Source organism: Sus scrofa, chromosome 14 (genome assembly GCF_054392235.1).
Source record: "Sus scrofa isolate SSC_HxYL_T2T_F1_AM1 chromosome 14, Sscrofa_HxYL_maternal_Yorkshire_Landrace_v2.0, whole genome shotgun sequence".
Lineage (NCBI taxonomy): Eukaryota > Metazoa > Chordata > Mammalia > Artiodactyla > Suidae > Sus > Sus scrofa.
The window spans coordinates 84,012,773-84,034,163 of NC_139396.1; the positions used below are offsets into that span (position 1 = coordinate 84,012,773).

The following is a 21,391-nucleotide window of genomic DNA, read 5'->3' on the forward strand; positions in this document are numbered from 1 at the left end:
TCCCTGGGATAAATCCCACTTGATCATGATGTACAATGCTTTTAATGTATTGTTGGATGTGGTTTGCTAGTATTTTGCTGAGGATTTTTGCATCGATGTTCATCAGTGAAATTGGCCTGTAGTTTTCTTTTTTTGTGGTATCTTTGTCTGGTTTTGGTATCAGGGTGATGGTGGCCTCATAGAATGAGTTTGGGAGTATCCCTTCCTCTGCAATTTTTTGAAATAGTTTCAGAAGGAGAGAGGTTAGCTCTTCTCTAAATGTTTGATAGAATTCGCTTGTGAAGCCATCTGGTCCTGGACTTTTGTTTGTTGGAAGTTTCAATTTCAGTTTCAATTTCAGTTCTTGTGATGGGTCCATTCATCTTTAGGATTTCATCTTGGTTTAGTCTTGGAAGATTGTACTTTTCTAAGAATTTGTCCATTTCTTCTAGGTTTTCCATTTTATTGGTGTATAGTTGCATATAGTAGTCTCTTATGATCCTTTGTATTTCTGTGATGTCCGTTGTTACTTCTCCTTTTTCATTTCTAATTTGATTCATTTGAGTCCTCTTTCTTTTTTGCTTGATATGTCTGGCTAAGGGTTTATCAATTTTGTTGATCTTTTCAGAGAACCAGCTTTTCATTTCATTGATCTTTTCTATGTTTTTTTTTTTTGTTTCTATTTCATTGATTTCTGCTCTGATCTTTATGATTTCTTTCCTTCTACTCACTTTAGGTCTTGTCTGTTCTTCTCTCTTGAGCTGCTTTAGATGTAAAGTTGGGCTGTTTACTTGAGCTTTTTCTTGTTTCCTGAGGTGGGCTTGTATTGCTATAAATTTTCCTCTTAGAACGGCTTTTGCTGCATCCCATAGATGTTGGAGTGTCGTATCTTTGTTGTCATTTGCTTCTAAGTATTTTTAATTTCCTCCTTGATTTCTTCAGTGATCCATTGGTTGTTTAGTAGCATGTTGTTGAGTCTCCACGTGTTTGTGTTTTTTGCAGTTTTTTTCTTGTTGTTGGTTTCCAGTTGTATGGCGTTATGGTCAGAAAAGATGCTTGATATGATTTCAGTTTTCTTAAAGTTACTGAGGTTGGATTTGTAGCCCAGGGTGTGATCAATCTTAGAGAATGTTCCAGTGCACTTGAGAAGAATGTGTATTCTGTTGCTTTTGGATGAAATGTCCTATAAATATCTATTAAGTCCATCTGGTTTAATGCTTCATTCAGGGCCTGTGTTTCCTTATTGAGTTTCTGTCTGGTTGATCTGTCCATTGCTGTAAGTGTGGTGTTAAAGTCCCCCACTATGATTGTGATATTATTGACTTGTCCTTTTAAGGTTGCCTTATATATTGTGGTGAACCTATGTTGGGTGCGTAGATACTTAAATTTGTTATATCTTCTTCTTGGATTGATCCTTTGATCATTATGTAATGACCTTCTTTGTTCCTTAAAATATTCTTCATTTTAAAGCCTATTTTGTCTGTTATGAGTATTGCTACTCCAGATTTCTTTTGATCCCCGTTTGCATAAAATATTTTCTTCCATCCTCTCACTTTCAATTTGTATGTGTCCCTAGAAGTGATGTGGGTCTCTTGAAGACAGCATATATATGGGTCTTGTTTTTGTATCTCTTCAGCCAGTCTATGTCTTTTGGTTGGGGCGTTTAGTCCATTCACATTTAAGGTAATTATTGATATGTATATTCTTATTGCCATTTTATTAATTGCTTTGGATTTGTTTTTGTTGCTCTTTTTTCTTTCCTTCTTTTCTTGTTGTTGCCTCTTCTGGTTTGATGACTATCTTTAGTGTTGTATTGAGTTGATTTTTCTTATTTGTTTGTGTATCAGTTGTAGATTTTTCAGTTGCAGTTATTCTGAAGTTTTGATATAAGAGTCTATATGTATATGAGATTGTTTTAAGTTGTTGGTCTCTTAATTGCAAGTTCATCTCCAGTGTCCTGCATTTGCACCCACCTCTTCTCATGATTTATGATTTTGGTGGTAAAATTGTGCATGGATGATTTTGTATCTTTACTGTGTATATACCTTTACTGGTGAGCCTTGTCATTTGTGGAATTTTTGTTTCCTGTTGCTGTCTTTTCTTTTGTGCCTAGAGAATTTCCTTTAGTATTTGTTGTAAGGCTGGTTTAATGTTGCTGAATTCTCTCAACTTTTGCTTATCTGTGAAGGTTTTGATTTCTCCTTCAATTCTGAATGAGAGCCTTGCTGGGTCGAGTAATCTTGGTTGGAGGTTTTTTCCTTTCATCACATTAAGTGTATCATGCCATTCCCTTCTGGCCTGCAGAATTTCTGCTGAAAAATCTGCTGATAACCTTTTTGGGGTTCCCTTGTATGTTACTTGTTTCTTTTCCTTAGCTGCTTTCAAGATTTTCTCTTTGTCTTTAATTTTGGTCAGTTTGATTAATGTGTGTCTCGGTGTATTCCTCCTTGGATTTATTTTATATGGTACTTGTTGTGCTTCCTGGATTTGAGTGAGTGGTTCCTTTTCCATGTGAGGGAAGTTTTCGGCTCTTATTTCTCAGAATATTTTTTCTGTCCCCTTTTCTATCTCTTCTCCTTCTGGCACCCCCATAATACGGATGTTGGTGCGTTTAACGTTGTCCCAGAGTTCTCTGAGACTCTCTTCATTTCTTTTCCATCTTTTCTGTTCCGCATTGGTAATTTATTCTAATCTGTCCTCCACCTCACTTATTCGTTCTTCTGTCTCCTGTATTCTGTTAGCTGCTTCTAGTGAATTTATTTCAGTTATTGTATTTTGCATCTCTTCTTAAGTTTTATATCTTGTATCTCTTTGCTCAGTGTTTCCTGTAAGTTATCCATCTTTGCCTCCAGTTTATTTCAAATGTCTTGCATCATCTTCAGCATCAACAGTCTAAAGTCTTTTTCCTGGAGGCATAGAATCTCCTCATCACTTAGCTTATTTTCTGGGGTTTTTCCTTTCTCCCTCATCTCAGTTATAGTTCTCTGTCTTTTCATGTTTATAGGTTTTTGGTGTGTGGTGGCCTTTTTACAGAGAATAGAGTTGTAGCCTCTCTTACTTCTGGGGTCTGCCCCCCTTGTGGCTGAATTCAGTATGGGGGCTTGATGTAGGCTTCCTAATAGGAGGGACTGATGCCTGCCCACTGGTAGGTGGAGCCGATTCTAATCCTTCTGGTGGGTGGGGCTTTGTCTCTGGATGGGATTAGAGGCGGCTGTTTGCCTGAGGGGTTTTAGGCAGCCCGTTTACTGAGGGGCGGGGCTGTGATCCCACCTGCATTGTAGTTTGCCCTGGGACTTCTCAGCGACTGACTGGTGGGGTCAGATTTTCCCAAAATGTCCACCTCCAGAGAAAGGCATGCTGATGAAGATTCCAGAGAGCTTTGCTTTCAATGTCCTGCCCTCACAACAAGCCACATTCACCCCTGTTTTCCCAGGATGTCCTCCAAGGACTGCAGTCAGGTTTGAACCAGATTCCTATGGAGACTTTGCCTTGCCCTTGGACCCAGTGCACGTGAAAGTCTGTGTGCGCCTTTTAAGAATGGGGTCTCCGTTTTCCCCAGTCCCTTGGAGCTCCTGCACACAAGCCCCATTGGCCTTCAATGCCAGATGCTCCAGGGGCTCTTTATCCCAGTGCCAGATCCCTACACATGAGGGTTTGATATGAGGCTCAGAACTCTCACTCCTGTAGGTGAGTCTCTGTGAACTAGTTAGTTTCCAGTCTGTGAGGCTTCCCACCGGGGAGGTATGGGGTTGTTTCTATCAAGAAATTGCCCCTCCTACCTCTTGATGTGGCCTCCTCTTTTTCTTCTGGAGTGGGGTATCTTTTTTTAAGGTTTCTGGTCCATTTGGGTGAAGAATGCTCAGCCTTCAGTTGTGAATTTTGTTGTTTTTAGGAGAGAAGTTGAGCTCCAGTCCTTCTATTTTGCCATCTTAATCCCATCTTGTGTCAGTCTTTTAAATTGTAGTTATTCTGTTGAGTGTGTAGCAGCATTTCATTGTGGTTTAATTTTGCATGACCTTGGTTATTAATGAGGTTGAGCATCTTTTCACTTTTGCTGGTTACTTGGATGGTCACTTTGTGACATATCTGGTCAATATGACATAATCTTATGTAACCCAATGCCTGACCCTCCAACTTTTAGCTGAGAGATTGTCCAGAGCATGACATGGGTTATCAGATGCCTCTATTGAAATCAGCACATGTTCCCAAGAAGAAGTCCTCAGATGCTGCTCTCCTTTCTTGGTCTTCCATTCCTCACTATATCCTGGCTCGAGTTCTTTGGTCTCTTGTTAATGCTCTAGTGCTTCCAAGCAGATTGAACAAAAAATATGTCTGTCTTTGGGAGGGTCTCTGTCACCTGCTATATCACTAGTGGAATTTCTGTGCTTTTTTTTCAATCAAATGATTTCTATTTTTCTAATTTTAATTATAAAGAGGGAAAACATGCCACCAGACACTGAGTTTTGTTTTATTTATCCATTGATTTATTTTTCCTTTTTTGGTCATGTCCATGGCATATGGAGTTCCCTGGCCATGGATCAGGTTCAAGCTGCAGTTGCAACCTACACTGTAGCTGGCACAGTGCTGGATCCTTTAACCCACTGTACCGGGCTGGGGATTGAACCTGTGTGCTGGTGCTGCAGAGACACCTCTGATCCTGTTGTGCCACAGCAGGACCTCCTGGAGGGAATCACTTTTAAGGGAATTTATATGGAACTTCATTTGTGGTTTTGTTACAAGTTATTCTTTAGGTTTCATTGAATTTTTCATAGAAGAGCTGTACATATATATATATTTTTTGGTTTTCATTTTGCAATATTACTCCTTGATGTTTTAAGGAAAATATTTTGGCTGCAGTTGAATTTTCAAATAGTCTAGATGTGTAATTATGGCAACAAATAAAAAAGCATATTCCTTCTTTTTTTTTTCTTTTTTGGCTACTCCAAGGCATATGGAATTCTCCGGCTAGGGATCAGATCTGAGCTGTAGTTGTAACCGAAGCCACAGTCGCGGCAACACCAGATCTTTAACCCCTTGTGCCGGGCCAGGGATCAAACCTATGTCTCAGCACTCCCAAAACACCGCCGATCCCATTGCACCCCAGCAGGAATGCCAAAAAAGCATATTCTTTCACAATAATCCTTAAATATCAAAATATCTGCCCTTTCAGTTGATTTGCCATGAATAGAGTGGCTATTTGCATAAACATGGGAACTTGACAAAACATAATAGAATTAATGGACTAGGGAAACTAGTCAGAAGCTGGTTGGGTGAAAAGCGCGGGGGAATTTGTCTTTCCACCTACACAGCAATGGCCCTGGCAGAATCTATCTGATGTAACTGTTCTGGAGCTCTGGAGTCTGACATGTGCTACGAAGTACCCATGAACCTTAAAGATATCATGTTAAGTGAAACAAGCTAGTCACAAAAGGACCAATATTATATAATTCCTCTTATATGAGGTTCCCAGAGTAGTAAAATTAATGGAGACAGAAAGTAGAATGGTGATTGTCAACATATGGGGGAGGTAAGTTGAATTTTTTTTTTTTTTTAAATGAATAGTTTCAAAGTGGGAAGATGAAACTTCCTGGATGAAAACCACCTGGAGGTGGTAATGGTTGCACCACAGTGAGAATGTACTTGATTAGAGTGAACCACACACTTAAAAATGGTTAAAGTGGGAGTTCTTGTTGTGGAGCAGTGGTTAACAAATCCGACTAGGAACTATGAGGTTGCGGGTTTGATCCCTGGCCTTGCTCAGTGGGTTAAGGATCTGGTGTTGCTGTGAGCTGTGGTGTAGGTTGTAGATGAGGCTAGGATCTGGCGTTGCTATGGCTCTGGCGTAGGCCGGTGGCTACAGCTCCGATTCGACCCCTAGCCTGGGAACCCCCATATGCCATGGGTGTGGCCCTAGAAAAGACAAAAAAAAAAAAAAAGTGATACAAAACATTAGAAGACATTTTATTAACTCCTGCCCCTCAAATATCTAAACTGAAGTCTGGCTCCTCAAGTATTTAATATCTGAATGTATTATATGTTGTAGCTATTCAAAGAAATCATACAGTGAATTATTCTCCTAAAGTGAAAATAAGCCTACTTCTGGAAAAAGTAAAAAGGCCTGCTTTTGGAATGGAAACGGACGCCTGCTTTTTGTTTCTGTAGACTTAGAGTTTTATATATTTAGTTTCCTTTAGTGGGCTCCATTGTCTTGATATGACATACAGCTCTCTTAGGAGCCATCTCCATCTAATAAAATAGATCCTTGTCTACTTTTAAATTATTACAGAAAGTCTGTTTTATTCTATACTGTGAATTATCCAATGGATATTGTAAATGTGTGTTCTTAAAAAAAATATGGCTGTAGTAAAGATTGTGTATGATGTGCAGTATAGTTTGTCTAACCGTAGTACTTTTTCAGGAAAAACTTCATAAAGACTAAGCAAATGAATAAATAATTGGAAAACCAACTTCATTGATCCAGATTACTCAGTACCAAGTTAAAGGCTTGGAAACAATTTACTTTAAAAATACAGCCAAATTATTTACAGCATCCTTAGATACTGCAGGCTTTTTGTAAATTATACTTGTTTTATTATAAAAGTAATATGTAGCTAATATATGACTAATAATGATGCTTACTTTAGCTTTGTCTTTTAGATTATTTTAGTCATCTTTCAGTTTAAGATGTATAGGTGTGCTGTTGTTGTATTGGAGTGCTTTTTTTTTTTTTTTTTTTGCTTTTTAGGGCCATACCCGCGGCATATGGAGGTTCCCAGGCTAGGGGTCTGATTGGAGGTACAGCTGCCGGCCTTTGCCACAGCCATGCCAGATCCAAGCCCTGTCTGTGACCTACACCATGGCTCAGGGCAATGCCGGATCCTTAACCCACTGAGCGAGGTCAGGGATCAACCTCATGGTTCCTAGTCAGATTTATTTCTGCGATGTCACGGTGGGAACTCCTGTCATATTGTTTTTTAACTAAATATTTATATTTTCATAAATCTGCTCTTTCAGGTCGAATTAAAAATTATCCTTTGGATATAATTTAAAGAATTATTTCATTCTTAAAGTGGAAAATTTCAACTTTGATTTATCCTCAGAGTATCTATCACTCTGGCTGTGAGTTGTTTGGCTATTTTGTGACTCCTGTATTAGATATGAGAGTATAAGATTTGATATTAGCTTGTGTTGTTGTGTACCTGAGGTATCCTCACAGTCTCGTCTCTTGGATTTGAATGGTTGTGACGAGCTTGAAGTAGCTTGACTTCAGAGTTTTTCTTTAAATTTACTGGCTATCTGTAAGGGAAAAAGAGAATGTCAAGAAAAGCGAGTGCTCCATTCAGGTAATGGTTTGCCTCATGTTGTTTAGATATTTGTGGAACGAGTACCGCCTGCAGAGGCAAGGCTCTGCCTGGGCCGAGGGTGAGGTTAGCCCTCTGCTGGCAGCTCCTGGGCTGGACTCTTGTTTCAGGAAATTTGCTGCTGCCCAAACTTGTGTATTCTAGCTTACTCTGAAACAAACCCACCCACGCATTGACTCAGTCCTGCTCTCTCTGGAAGACTTTTTAGCATGTTTATGCAAAGAAGGTTATCAAGTTATTTGCTCTAAAACATATAGCATCCCCTCTGAGCCCGGTTCTGGTAAATACCATTTTCTCTGTCTTAAATGTTTGGTGATGTTTTAGTGCCCTAAAGGCTTTAGAGCCTCTGGAGGGTTAGCAGTCTAGAAACCTAACCCATTTGGGTTGTTCCTTATTTCAGCTCCAAGAGAAGAAGTCCGCACAAGTGGCCAGAGCCTTCTTCCTCTTTGTCTCACTTAAGGAGATCATGGCCATCCCATTATTTATCCTATGTTCCTAATGGTAAATGGGAATGACCAGAATGTGTGTACTTGAATCTTGTTTTATCTATTACATATCCACCCTAACCCATGATTACCTTCTTGAACCAGAATTAAGCAATTAAGGTTGTTAGCAGTATTATTCAGGATGCTTCTGGGTCATGGAACAGAAATAATATTATTTGTATTAGCTTGTAGATATTGTTGCTGTGTCTCCAAGGTTATTATTTTTCAAATTTCAGGAGTAATAGGGTGGGAGGTTTGTAGAGCTGTAAAGAGTAAGTGAGGTGGGTGGGTATTACAAATAGGGAGTGGTGGGGGTTTAGGCAAACTAGGGAGGCAGTACCTGGATTGAGGGGGACACCTCTGCTCTGCTGAGTCAGGTTGTTGCCCTGTGGAAATGCAGGCCTGGGGTGGTCAGATCTGCTTATTGTTCAAACAAGGTAGCAATTTGACTAAAATTTTTTTTTATTAAAATATAGTTGATTTACAATGTGTCAATTTCTGTTATACAACAAAAGTGACCCAGTCACACAAACATATATATATACATTCTTTTTATATTATCTTCTGTGAAATTTAATTTTTTTTACATTCAGTCTCCCAATATTTATTTTTTAATTTATTTTTTCTAATTAATTTGCTCTGGGTTTTATTTGATTTCAGCAATCATCTCAATATATATATTTAGTACACATGATTTATTAGCCATGTTGCAAAGTTGGCTGTTCAAAACAAAGCGCTTTAGGAAATTTTTTTTTGCATAATATGTAACAGGATGTGTAAACTTCAGTAAAGGATTATGTGAATGCTTATTTTTAGGTGCTGTTAATCATTATTCTCTTCACATCGGTGTGTTTAGATAAGCTTCCTCACACACAACATTTCTTCTGCCTGCATCATCCTGGATAGTTTTCCATTAGCATTAGTTCTCCCTTCTTCCTTAAATAGTTCTCAGTGTTTGTTATTGGTAATAAGCCCAGGTTAAAAATGTCTTCATGGGCCAAATAAAATACTACCTGTTTTCAGCCTCCAGTATAGAGTACAGGAAGCCAGCTTTTTGGCACCTCCAGGTAGCAGGTGATGTTCAGAGAACATCACTTCCACCCAGGTATCATTGTGACCAGTCCTGTAGGAGTCACCTCTGAGACTCAGTGTTCAGCAGCTCTTGTAGTTACAGGAAAAAACTCAGATCCAGATGATACCCACAGCTGACCACAGTTTTAACTAAAATGAACCTCTTATTATTGTAATTGAATTCATTGTCTGTTATCTTATCAGTAGTTTCAAATGCTTAAAAAAAAAATCAATTTTTAGGTATCAGTTTTGCAATCCAGAGGATGTTTGTACTTGTAAAAAAATGATAGGCTTTAATAAATGATAATGTATTGACCTCCTGCCTTGTGAATGTATCAGCTTTTATTTTATTTTTAATATTTAATATAAGACCTTTAGATGTGTTTAAATTTATACCTAGGGAATTGAGGAAAGATTCTTATTTTCTTCACTGGTAAGAATTTTTAATTCATTCTAATAGAATTTTTTAAAATAAGCTCTTTATTTTAGAGCAATTTTAGATTTACAGAATAATTGTGAATATAGTACAGATATTACCATATACTCCACCTTCAGTTTCCCCTTCTTATTAACATCTTACATTAATTAGTGTGGTACATTTTCACTTTTTTTTTTTTGGTCTTTTTGCCTTTTCTAGCACTGATCCTGCAGCATATGGATGTTCCCAGGCTAGGGGTCTAATCGGAGCTGTAGCCGCCTACCTACACCATGCCACAGCAACACCAGATCCAAGCCACTTCTGCAACCTACACCACAGCTCATGGCAATGCTGGATCCTTAACCCACTGAATGAGGCCAGGGATCGAACCTGAAACCTCATGGTTCGTAGTTGGTTTTGTTAACCACTGAGCCACGACGGGAATTCCCATTTTCACAATTAATGAACTAATGAGGATGTATTATTATAACCCCAAGTCCACATTTTATTCAGATTACCTTTTTCTCCCCCCAGATTAACTTCTTTTTTTTTTGGCTGTGCCTTCAGCATGCAGAAGTTCCCAGGGCAAGGATCAAACCTCAGCCACTCTGTGAACCGCTGGATCCTTAACCCACTGAGCCACCAGGGAATTCCCAGATTAACTTCTTTTTTACCTTAGAGTCCTTTTCCTGTTCCAGGATCTCGTCCAGGATACCACATTAATTGTCATCTCTCCTTAGGCTCTTTTCTCCTGACAGTTTCTCAGACCTCCCTTGTTTTTGATGACTTTGACAGTTGTGAGGAGAACTAGTTAGGTATTTTGTAGAATGTCCCACAGTTGGGGCCTGTCTGGGGTAATGAGTTTTGGGGAGACTAGAGTGATGAAGTACCATTCTCATCGCACACAATCAGTCTGACCTATTTCTATTGATGCCAATCACCTGGCTGACTTAGTATTTGTCAGTTTTTTCCACTCTAACATTAGTCTTTGAAAAACAGCACCTTTCCATATTGGACACTGGAAGGAGGTCATGATGTGCAGTCCATACTTTAGTTGGGACTTAGGCTGTGCCTCCCTGGGAGTGGTGTGCCTGTGTAGTATTTTGTGTTTTTGTGTGTGTGTTTGTGTGTGTGTGTGAGATTGGTCTCTTCTTCCCCTTACATTTCTGTCAGTCATTTATTATATCAATATGGGCCATGGCTGTTTATTTCATACTTTAGGGTATAAGGCAGTGCTTCTTTATTTTACTGCTTAGATTGTTCCAGCTTTGGCCACTGGGAGTTCTTTCACTTGGCCCCTGTGTCTCTTTGACATATATTGTACCTTTTTTTTGAGTACTTTCTTACTTTCTAGCACTGGAAGATGGCTATGCTCATCAATTTTTTTTTTTCCATGTCCATGGCATGCAGAAGTTCCTGGGTCAGGGATTGAACCTGAGCCATAGCAGTGACAATGCTGGATCCTTAACTGCTAGGCCACCAGGGAACTCCCTATGCTCATCTTTTATATCCTTGGCCAACACTAGAATCAGCCATTTCTCTGGGGAGCCCTGGTTTCTTTGATGGAAAAATGGTATTAGAAACCAAGAACTGGTGCACTCTTTCCTACTGAGATATGTTGCTTCTAGACCCTCTCATCTGACAGAGCATGGAGCTATCTTATGTATAGTAACCCATATATACTCATATTTTTAAGTATTCCTAGTTGTATCCATCTGTATCTATTTTAAGCTAAATATGAGCTTAGAGCTGATTGCTGCAACTCATCGGTTACCACCTTGATCCTTGGAGCACCCCCTCCCCGCTCTCCGCTTTTTTTTTCCAGGGCTGCACCTGAGGCATATGGAGGTTCCCAGGCGAGGGGTTGAATTGGAGCTGTACCTGCCTGCTTATGCTACAGCTACAGCAATGCCAGATCCGAGCCGTGTCTGTGACCTACACTACAGCTCACGGCAATGCTGGATCCTCAACCCACTGAGGGAGGCCAGGGCTTGAACCTGTGTCCTCATGGATTCTAGTCAGATTGATTTCCTCTGAACCCCTCTTCCCGTGTTTGTAAACATCTGCTCCAACAATAAGAAATTTGGGAGTTCCCGTTGTGGCGTAGTGGTTAACGAATCCGACTAGGAACCATGAGGTTGCGGGTTCGGTCCCTGGCCTTGCTCAGTGTGTTAAGGATCTGGCGTTGCCGTGAGCTGTGGTGTAGGTTGCAGACGTGGCTCGGATCCCAAGTTGCTGTGGCTCTGGTGTAGGCCGGTGGCTCTGGTGTAGGCCAGTGGCTACAGCTCCGATTTGACCCCTAGCCTGGGAACCTTCATATGCTGTGGCAGCGGCCCAAGAAATAGCAAAAAAGACAAAAAAAAAAAAAAAAAAAAAAAAGAAAAAGAAATTTGGCTCTCAGGGCCCACCATTCATTTTTTTAATTGTTCTTCTCCAGTATTCAGTACATAGTGGCTTTGGAATTATTTCTAGTACTTCCTGTGAGAAGTAGTTTTATCTGCAGAGCTTAGGCACAGTTCCTTTGCTTTTACCCTTACACACTACCCTTATTTCTGAGGTTCCTTAGGTCAGCACTTCCCTCTTCCCCCTTCAGTGAGTTTATTTCATGCATTTGTTAGATTCCTTTGTCACAGTCTGCATTCCATCCTGGGATGCTCCAACCACATAAATATTTAAAATTTGCATACATTAAGATTTTCTCTGTATGCTGTAAAGTTTTATGGGTTTTGACAAATGCACAGTGTCACATGTCCACCATTATAATATATGGAATAGTTTTGACATCGTAAAAATCCCATGTACTTTACCTATTCAACCCTCACCTCTTTCTAACCTCCTGGCAATGACTGACCTATTTGCTATCTTTATAATGTATTACCTTTTTCAGAAGGTCACATAAATGTAATCAGATAGTATGGCTTCTTTTACTTTTCAGACTGGCTTCTTTTACTTAGCTGTATGTATTTAAGATTCATTCATATTTTTGCATGGTTTTACATAGTTCACTGTTTTTTTCTGAGTAGTATTCCATTGTATAGGAGGCAGTTTTTTTTTTTTTTTTACACATTTGCCTTTTGCAGTTTCCGTTTTTTGGCCATTGTGAATAGAGCTTCTGTATACATTTTCATGTGTGTGTTTGTGTGGACATAAATTTTCAAATGAACTGGATAAATGCCTAGAAGCACGATTACCAGATTGTATGTTAAGACTATGTTTAGCTTTATGACAGGCCAAACTGTATTCCAAAGTGGCTGTGCACCATTTTGCCTTCCCACCAGCAGTGAAAAGGAGTTCCTGTTGTTTCGTATTTTTTTTTTTTTCCTTCTTCTTTTTAGGGTTGCACCTATAGAGGTTTCCAGGCTAGGGGTCAAATTGGAGCTGTAGCTGCTGGCCTACACCACAGCCACAGCAACGTGAGATCTGAGTCGTGTCTGCGACCTACACCACAGCTCATGGCAACGCTGGATCCTTAACCTGCTGAGAGAGGCCAAGGATTGAACCCACGTCCTCATGGATATGAGTTGGGTTCGTTAACCGCTGAGCCATGACTGGGACTCCTGTTTTGCCTTTTGATCAGCATTTAGCATTGAAGGTGTTTTGGATTTTAGCCATTCTAATAGATGTGTAATGGTACCTCACTATTGTATTAACCATATTTTCCCTAATGATATATAATGTTGACCAGCTTTTCATATATTTATTTGCTATCTATGTATCTTCTTTGGTGAGGTGTTTGTTCAGATCTTTTGCCCATTTTTAAATTGGGTTGTTTTCTTATTGTTGAATTTTAAAAGTTTTTCATGTATTTTGAATACAGTTCCTTTATCAGATTTGTATTTTGCAAATATTTTCTCCCAGTGTTGGCTTGTTTCTTTGTTTTTAATGTTATCCTTCACAGAGAAGTTTTAAATTTTATTAAGTCCAATTTACCTGTCTTTTTTTCTTAGATTGTGATTTTGATATATAATCCCAAAACTCATCCCTAAACCCAAGTCACACAGATTTTCTCATGTCTTTCCCTCTGGAAACTATAGTTTTGCATTTTTCATTTAGGCCTGTGATCCATTTTGTGTTAATTTTTTTGGTCGTGCCCATAGCATGTGGGAGTTTCTAGGCCAGGGATTGAACCCACGCCATAGTAGTCACCTGAGCTGCTGGATCCTTAACCCACTGCGCCACAAGAGAACTCTCATTTCGTATTATTTTTTTGTTAAAGTGTAAGATCTAAGTCTAGGTTTATTATTATTATTAATATTTTGCCTATGGATATCCAGTTCTAGCACCATTTGTCAAAAAGACTTTGCTTTTTCCATTAAATTGACTTTGTGCCTTTTCCAGAAGTCACGTGTCTGTTTGTGTGTCTATTTATTCTGTCCCATTGATCTATGTATCTCTTCTTTGTCCAGTTCCATTGTGTCTTAATTTTGAATTTGTATTAATTTTTAGCTAGGCATTGAGAAAGGGGTTCTCATTCAGTTTTATAACAATGTGTGTTTGAGTATTCTTAAAGTATTATATCTCAGAGTTTCTGGTGTGGCACAGTGGGTTAAGAATCTGACTGCAGCAGCTTGGGTTGCTGCAGAGGGTTGGGTTTGTTCCCCAGCCTGGCACAGTGAGTTAAGGATCTGGCTGTGGCTTGGACTTGATCCCTGGCCTGGAAACTTGCATATGCTGTGGGTTCAGCCATTGAAAAAAAACCCCAAAACAACAACAGCAACAAAAACATTAGATCTTTTCATAAACATCTTTTTATAAAACATAAGACATCTTGTCATAAACCCTGAGCATGGCACATTGTATTTGTTTTCAAGTGATATTGAAAATGTACGGCTCTAGTCTTCCTTCATATCCCTATGATAGTAAATACAATCTCTCTCTGACAGGTGATAGATACACTTATTTACTTTTTTTTTTTTTTTTCCTGTTCGCCTGATTCTTCGCAAGAATTGAAGATCTTTGAGAACAGGACTTTGCTCTTCATTTCTGTATCTCTTCCACCTGGGACTTGCTTGTTGTCTCAGGTGAAAGAGATCTCAGTGATGTAATGTAAACTGGATGAATGAAATATGATGTCTCATTTATAACATCCTTGAGCAACAGATTATTGTACAAAGGTGAATTTGCCAAATAGCTAAACATTCTGACTATTTAAGCATTGGGCAGAACCTATAATTGGAAAAATCTGTAGTTAGTATGCTCAAAGTGTAATTACACTTTCCTCATTTCTTAAACACATTGTACTGAACTCAATGTAGTCTTTGTGCTATCTCATATAATATTTGGGCTGGAAATCACAAAATTGGGTTAAAGGCCTATTTCTGAAATTACCTTACCAAGTGATTTTAGAAAGTGATAATTCTTCTGGGTCTCAGTGGACCACTAATTTCAGTGACTAGATGATCTCTTAAGATCCCATCGTTTCTAAAATTCTGATTGATAATGACCTCATTCCTTGTGGCATATCATACTAGCTCTTTCCTCGAAATAATGTTCAGTAATATTCAAGTATGTTCAATAATGTTCTAACAGCATGAGGCTTCAGCCGGCTGTACTTTCAATTATAAATAAAAATATGCCCTGTACATATGCCTTTTGTTGCTAAGTGTTCCTGTATTTATATTTTTTCCCAATGAGTCATAGTTTTATTTTTTGTCATCCCCATTAAGTTGACCCCCACAGGGCTTGTCCATCTTACTCTCTTGTCAATAGTCTTTCTCAACAAGTAGATAATAGATATTGTAGTAGGACAACAATCTCCTAAAGTTGTCCACATCCTAACCCCTAGAACCTGTGAACATGTTATCATGGCAAGGGAAAGTTAGGGATACAGATGGAATTAAGTTTGCTAAACAGCTGGCCTTGAAATAGGGGGATTACCATGGATTATCTAGGTGAACCCATTGTAATCACATGGTATGAGTGAAACAGGGAGGCAGGAGAGTGGGGGGGACCCAGTGCCAGAAAACTCAGCTGACCCTGGTTGGCTTTAAAGATGGAGGAGACCAGGAGCCAAGGAATGTGGGTAGCTCCCAGGAGCTGGAAAAGGCAAAGGAAGAGGTTCTCCACTAGAGCTTCCAGAAGGAATGCAACCCTGCCAACACTTTGATTTTAGCCCAGTAAAACCCGTCTTGGACTTCTGGCCTTGAAAACTGTAAGATTGTAAGTTTATGTTGTTTTAAGCCATTCGGTTTATGGTAATTTGTTACAGCAGCATGGGAAATTAAGGAAAATACAGATGTCTAGTGGAAAGAGCACAGTGTAAGTCAATTTCAGAAATTAATGTTCTGAAAAAATTTATAAATCATATCAAGACAAATAATTTTGGGGGAGTGGGGCCCTCTATTTTTAGCTTCATTTAATGAATACCAAGAATTAGCATGCTTGGGAGTTCCCGTTGTGGCGCAGTGGTTAACAAATCCGACTAGGAACCATGAGGTTGCGAGTTCGATCCCTGGCCTTGCTCAGTGGGTTAAGGATGTGGCGTTGCCGTGAGCTGTGGTGTAGGTTGCAGACGTGGCTCAGATCCAGCGTTGCGGTGGCTGTGGTGTAGGCTGGTGGCTACAGCTCCGATTCAACCCCTAGCCTGGGAAACTCCATATGCTGTGGGAGCGGCCCAAGAAATGGCAAAAAGACAAAAAAAAAAAAGACAAAAAAAAAAAAAGGAATTAGTAGGCTTGGAGTTCCCTTGTGGTGCCTCAGGTTAAAGATCCCATGGCGTTTTCAGTGTAGCAGCTCAGATAGCTGCTGTGGCGCTGGTTTGATTGCTGGCCTGGGAACTTCCCCATGGCATGGGTGCAGCCAGAGGGGAAAAAAAAAACCTTACAAAAAAAAAAGATCGTGCTCATTTTGTATGCTAAAACTTCTGTGTCATTTTCAAGGTTAGCTTTTTAGAAGTTTTGCAAATAAAGTACAGACATTGTAAGAAATTTGCATGTGTCAGTCTACTGGGTCTGGATGAGAGGGAGTTCACTCCTCATGAGAAAACAGTTTTAGCTTCTTGGTTACTTTCAGGATTTGAGGGGAATGCTGACCTATAGAATTAAAACATTAAATAATTTATATTTGAATTTGGGCTATGTTGAATGGCTTACAGTAAGGGTTTTTTTCTTTCTTTTTTTTTTTTTTTATTTAGGGAGTTCCCATTGTGGTTCAATAGCTTAAGAACCTGACATAGCCTCCATGAAGATATGGGTTTGATCCCTGGCCTTGCTCAGTGGGTTAATTATCCAGCATTGCCGCAAGCTGGGGTATAGGTCACAGATGCAGCTTGGATCTGTTGTTTCTGTGGTTGTCACCTAGGCTGGCAGCAGCAGCTCCAATTTGACCCCTAGCCCAGGAACTTCCATATGCCTCAGATGTGGCTGTAAAAAGAAAAAAAATTGAAAATTTTACTATGTGATTTTTAAAAACAGCTAGTATTAAAATGAATTTTCTTGACATTTTAATGGACAGGTTTCTTATTGGGTGGTGAGTGGAAGGCAGGAATTGAATGAATCAGAGTTGTTAATCCCTTATTAGAATCAGAATTGCTAATTCCTTATTGGAATTATGTGGAGATTTGTTGAGAGCATAATAATTCCGTAGTTAAGGAAGGCTGAGGTTCAGAGGGCATAGTTTAAAGGATTAGCTCAAGTTAGCTTACCTAGTTTATTTTCGAACCCTGAGTAGAATTTAAATCTCTAGGCTCTAAATCCCGTCTTCTTTTTTCGTCTTACTACACACAAAGGTAAGGTGAAAATTAGAAAATTTTAAGCTCTTACAGTTGAACTTAATTGTTTCAGTTTTTATATTTTTTATAAAGATTCTGAAGTTTTATAGTTTTTACAAAGAGCCTGAAGTATATAGATGCTCTTTTTTAAATGCAGCAGTCATTGTAAATATCTCAAACAGGCATTCTTATTGTTCAGTTTCTGAATTTTCTACTCTTTTTGTTTGCTTTTCTTGTGATGCAACCCTAAATAGCAGTAGTTTTGAAAGTATAAAGAAAGGGCCAAGAATAAGATAAAATGTTGGTTTGTTTGCTAGAGCAGCATATAAGGATAAGAATTACTTTGTGCTTTGGACCCATAAAATACGAACATTTGATATACCAAAAACAAAGGACCTAATTTTTAAAATTTAATTTTAATGTTGGCTTAACTATCTGACTTTTATTAAAGTTCTTATATGAATTACATGTGGGTTTTTTTCTTCTCTAGCTTTGTTAGAATTATATGTAGCTTTGGTATAAATTCTATGTGAATCTACTTAATTTCCTATAATGCACATCATTATACTATTTTATTTCCTTATAATCTTGATTCTATTATGTTTGTTTCTGTTTTGGCTTTGTGTCTGATCAAGAACAACACTAAATGTGTAAACTCTGAATTCATTATTTTCAGTTTGCATGTTTGTCCAGATTTTGTGATAGATACTTCAGAGTCCTTTCAAAAGTAAAAGAAGAAAGAATAAGTAACACACATAGTTGGGGAGGAAATAATTATTTCTGTTAAAATTGTTTAGCTCTAGAATAATTACTTGGGGAAAAGTGCATTTTTGAGATTTTTAAAAGCATATTTTTGTTTGAATCATCTTTCGATGGTGCAAACTTCTGAAACTGGATTTCCGTTGCTGTGACAGTGTCACAGACATCAGGATTCTATTTTACGGTTGAAAAGAATGGAGGTTGTTGGACTGTTTTTGAGGTGGTTGGCTCTAGGACATGAGTAGCATACTGCAAATTGCAACCTGTGGCCCTAGATATTTCTATTTGAGTCAACTACTCCTTAGCAGCATGGCTTTTGTGTAGTGTCAGGGAGAGGGTTGGTTAGAAAGTCATCAGTAATCCCAGCAGGAGTCCTAAAAACATCAGTGTAAAGAGGCACGTTTTCTCTTGTGATCATCAAGATCAAAAAAAGGGAAGCTGAGGTCCAGGTAACGAGGTTCTCGGTATGTGGAGTCAGTTAATTTTCAGCGAGCCCATCAGCATTCTCATCTCTTCTCATGATAATGATTAGCAGTCCTGGGTAAGGGAATTTCAGTGAGTGCTTGAAAAATATGTGTCAGTGAGGTCTCTCATGTGAAACTAAATGTGGGCCTGGCATCTCTGGAACTCAAACGATGGCCAGATGGGCTCGGCCTCTGTTAAACAGGGTTTTTAATCATTACATGGAAATAGATGAAGTTGGTGAACAAACACAGAGGCTTCAAAGGCCTGATGTTGGTTTTTAAAGAGTCCCGAACTTGGGTTGGAGGAGAGTCAAGTGAAATATTTCACTGCTGGTGTTACCCCTAAAGAGAATTAGTTCTGCAAATAGTCCTTTTTTGCTTCAAATGATGTTCTGCCCTAAGGGTCAGGATGGTCATTCCCAGTTAGGTAGTGTTTGGATAGAGAAGTAATATTAAATTGTATGTTTTTAGCAATGTCTTTCATGTATTTGTTTAATGATGGTTATTTAGATAATTTATAAATTATAGAATGAGAAAGCCTATTTGTACGATGTGGAACTTCCTTTTTGATGTGTTGGGGGATGGTTAATATTATAATGAATGACTAACTTGGGATGAAAGTTATACCTCCCAGGTTGTGTTAAAAATGTGACTTTACTGCTGAATGGGAAGCCTTGATGCTGATTTTTGCCAGCATGGGTATATGCATGCAAGTAGAAAAAAATTAATTTAACTCATTTGCATCTTCTCAAATTCTGATGTTGCATTACTAATTCTAAAATGTTACAGAAGGTCAATTTGGTCATGAACTGAAGCATTTCATGGAAGGAAAAAAATGTATGTTAGAGTTACTGAAATTCCTGATGTGTCATAAATCCACTTAGCATAAAAGTTTGCAAATCAGTTAAGAGTATGAAAAGAAAAAATTCTCAAGAAATATTACCTACAGAATATTAACATAGAGGGAAGTTAGTTTAATTTCAGTTTGTCCTTATAATTAGTTTGATTGATAGAGCGCTTGATGCAGGGAGGCAAGGGCCTGGTTTTTTTCAAATCACTTTCTTTGATTGCTTGTGAGTTCTTTTTAAAAAAACAGCATGTGCAGTATTATAAATACATTAATATTGTTTGCTGCAGCATCAAGTAGTATGCTTAGAGTGGTTAAGAAAAACACAATCTTGGAGTTCTCTGGTGGCCTAGTGGTTAAGGATCCAATGTTATCACTGCTGCAGTACACGTTCGATCCCTGGCCTGGGAAATTCTGCATGCCTTGGGTGTGGCAAAAAAAAAAAAAAAAGGAAAATAAAAAGATGATAATCTTAAATGACTAAATCTGGAGTTCCTGTTGTGGCACAGCAGAAATGAATTTGACTAGGAACCATGAGGTTTCGGGTTTGATCCCTGGCCTCACTCAGTGGGTTAAGGATCCAGCGTTGCCATGAGCTGTGGTATAGGTTGCAGACACGGCTCAGATCTGGTGTTGCCGTGGCTGTGGTGTAGGCCGGTGGCTACAGCTCCAATTAGACCCTAGCCGGGAACCTCCATATGCCACGGGTGTGGCCCTTAAAAAAAAAAAAAAGACAAAAAAAAATTAAATTACTAAATCTGCAGGTCAAAGGAAACAGTTCCAGATTTCAAAGTCCAAAAGGAGTCTCAATTTTTCTCATGTGTCTCTTTCAGTCATGCTCAGTTTCTGTTTTGTTTTTTAAAATCATATTTATTTACTTGCATTATTATTTTTCAGCATAACGTTTTTAGATATTTCTTCATATGGAGTGTGTAGTAGAGTAAGAGCTCCCACAGAAATGTACATGTCCTTCTTCTGGGCCCTGTGACTGTCACCTTCACATGACAGAAGGTACTTAGATGAGATTAAGTTAAGGCTTTTGAAATAGGGAGATTATCCTGGGTAATTATTTTTCTTCTGTTTGAAGAATTTTTAAAAAACATTTTTACCCTTAAATAGTTTTATTTTGCCTTCATTTTTTTTTGTTTTTTTGTTTTTTGTTTTGCCCTTTTTTTTTTTTAGGCCTGCACCCATGGCATATGGAAAGTTCCCATGCTAGTGGTTGAATCGGAGCTATAACTGTCGGCCTATACCACAGCCACAGCAATGCAAGATCATTAACCCACTGAGCAAGGCCAGGGATAGAACCTGCAATCTCATGGTTCCTAGTCGGATTCTGTTTCTTTGGATTCGTTTCTTCCTGCCACAACAGGAACTCTTGCCTTCATTTTTGAAAGATACTGTCGTTGCATAAATAGAGGTTGACCTTTTTTTTTTTTTTTCCTTTCATTACATTAAAGATGTTCCATTTTCCGGCTTTGTCTCTAGTGAGAAACTGGTGATCAATATTTTTTGTTTCTCTATAAATAATGTGTATTTTTTTTTCTTTACTTGTTCTAAAGATTTTCTCTTGAACACTAGTCTTCAGCAATTTGGTGATGTATATGTCTGTGTTTTATTGATGTCTTATGCTTGGAGTTCTTTGAGCTTCTTAAATTTATACATTTACAGTTTTTTCATTTCAGAAAAATTTCAAACCTTATTTCTTCAATTTTTTTTCCTGTTCCTCCTCCTTTGGGGACTCCATTTACATGCATATTAGACTGTTTGAAGTTATTCCACAGCTCACTGATGCTCTGTTCATTTTTTTTCCAGTACTTTTTTTTTTTTTTTTACCACTGTTTCATTTTAGTCTCCATTTCTTTAAATCTACTAACTCCCCCCCCCCATAAATTGGTTAAGAGTATGAAAGGGAAAAGAGATTTATCAAGAAATAATACTTACAGGGAGTTCCCAATGTGGTACAGTGGGTTAATGATCCGGTGTTGCCTCAGCTGTAGCATAGGTTGCAGATGCAGCTTGGATTTGATCACTGGTCCAGGAACTTTCACATGACATGGGTGCCACAGAAAAAGGAAAAAAAAAAAAAAAAAAAAAAAAAAGAAAGAAATAATTCTTAGAGAATACTGATGGAGTTGACAGTCTATGAGTGTTTCATGTTCTGTTAGTCCCATCCAATGTGTGTTTCACCCCCAGATATTGTAGTTTTTGTCTCTAGAAGTTCAGTAAGGATCTTTTGAATATCTTAAAATTTTCAAATTTTCCTCGAGCTTTTTGAACACACAGTAAGTGCTTTTTG

The 21,391-nt window shown here is 38.5% G+C and overlaps 1 protein-coding gene and 2 long non-coding RNA genes across 15 annotated transcripts in view; 2 read left to right on the plus strand and 1 right to left on the minus strand.

The window, feature by feature from the left end:
* The window catches only part of BICC1 (BicC family RNA binding protein 1), a 335,849-nt gene that overhangs the window by 36,930 nt on the left and 277,528 nt on the right, over positions 1–21,391 (plus strand). For 4 of the 12 annotated variants that reach the window (XM_084996955.1, XM_084996946.1, XM_084996958.1 and 1 more), the window contains exon 1: positions 16,959–17,040. The exons of the other annotated variants lie outside the window; for them this stretch is intronic. The gene's annotated coding sequence lies outside the window, so the exon portion shown is untranslated. Of the gene's footprint in view, positions 1–16,958; positions 17,041–21,391 lie in introns of those variants that run through there. 12 annotated transcript variants of the gene reach the window in all.
* On the plus strand, positions 4,048–11,703 carry LOC146396825 (uncharacterized). 2 transcript variants are annotated; one of them, XR_014827958.1, is made up of 3 exons: positions 4,048–5,710; positions 6,877–11,238; positions 11,510–11,703. It is a non-coding gene; the product is annotated as an uncharacterized LOC146396825 (long non-coding RNA). The 2 variants fall into 2 exon arrangements; XR_014827959.1 differs by lacking the exon at positions 4,048–5,710 and having other exon boundaries at positions 8,071–11,244.
* Positions 6,749–15,975, minus strand: LOC146396826 (uncharacterized). The gene is made up of 2 exons (XR_014827956.1): positions 11,612–15,975; positions 6,749–9,529 (listed from the first exon to the last, which is right to left on the minus strand). It is a non-coding gene; the product is annotated as an uncharacterized LOC146396826 (long non-coding RNA).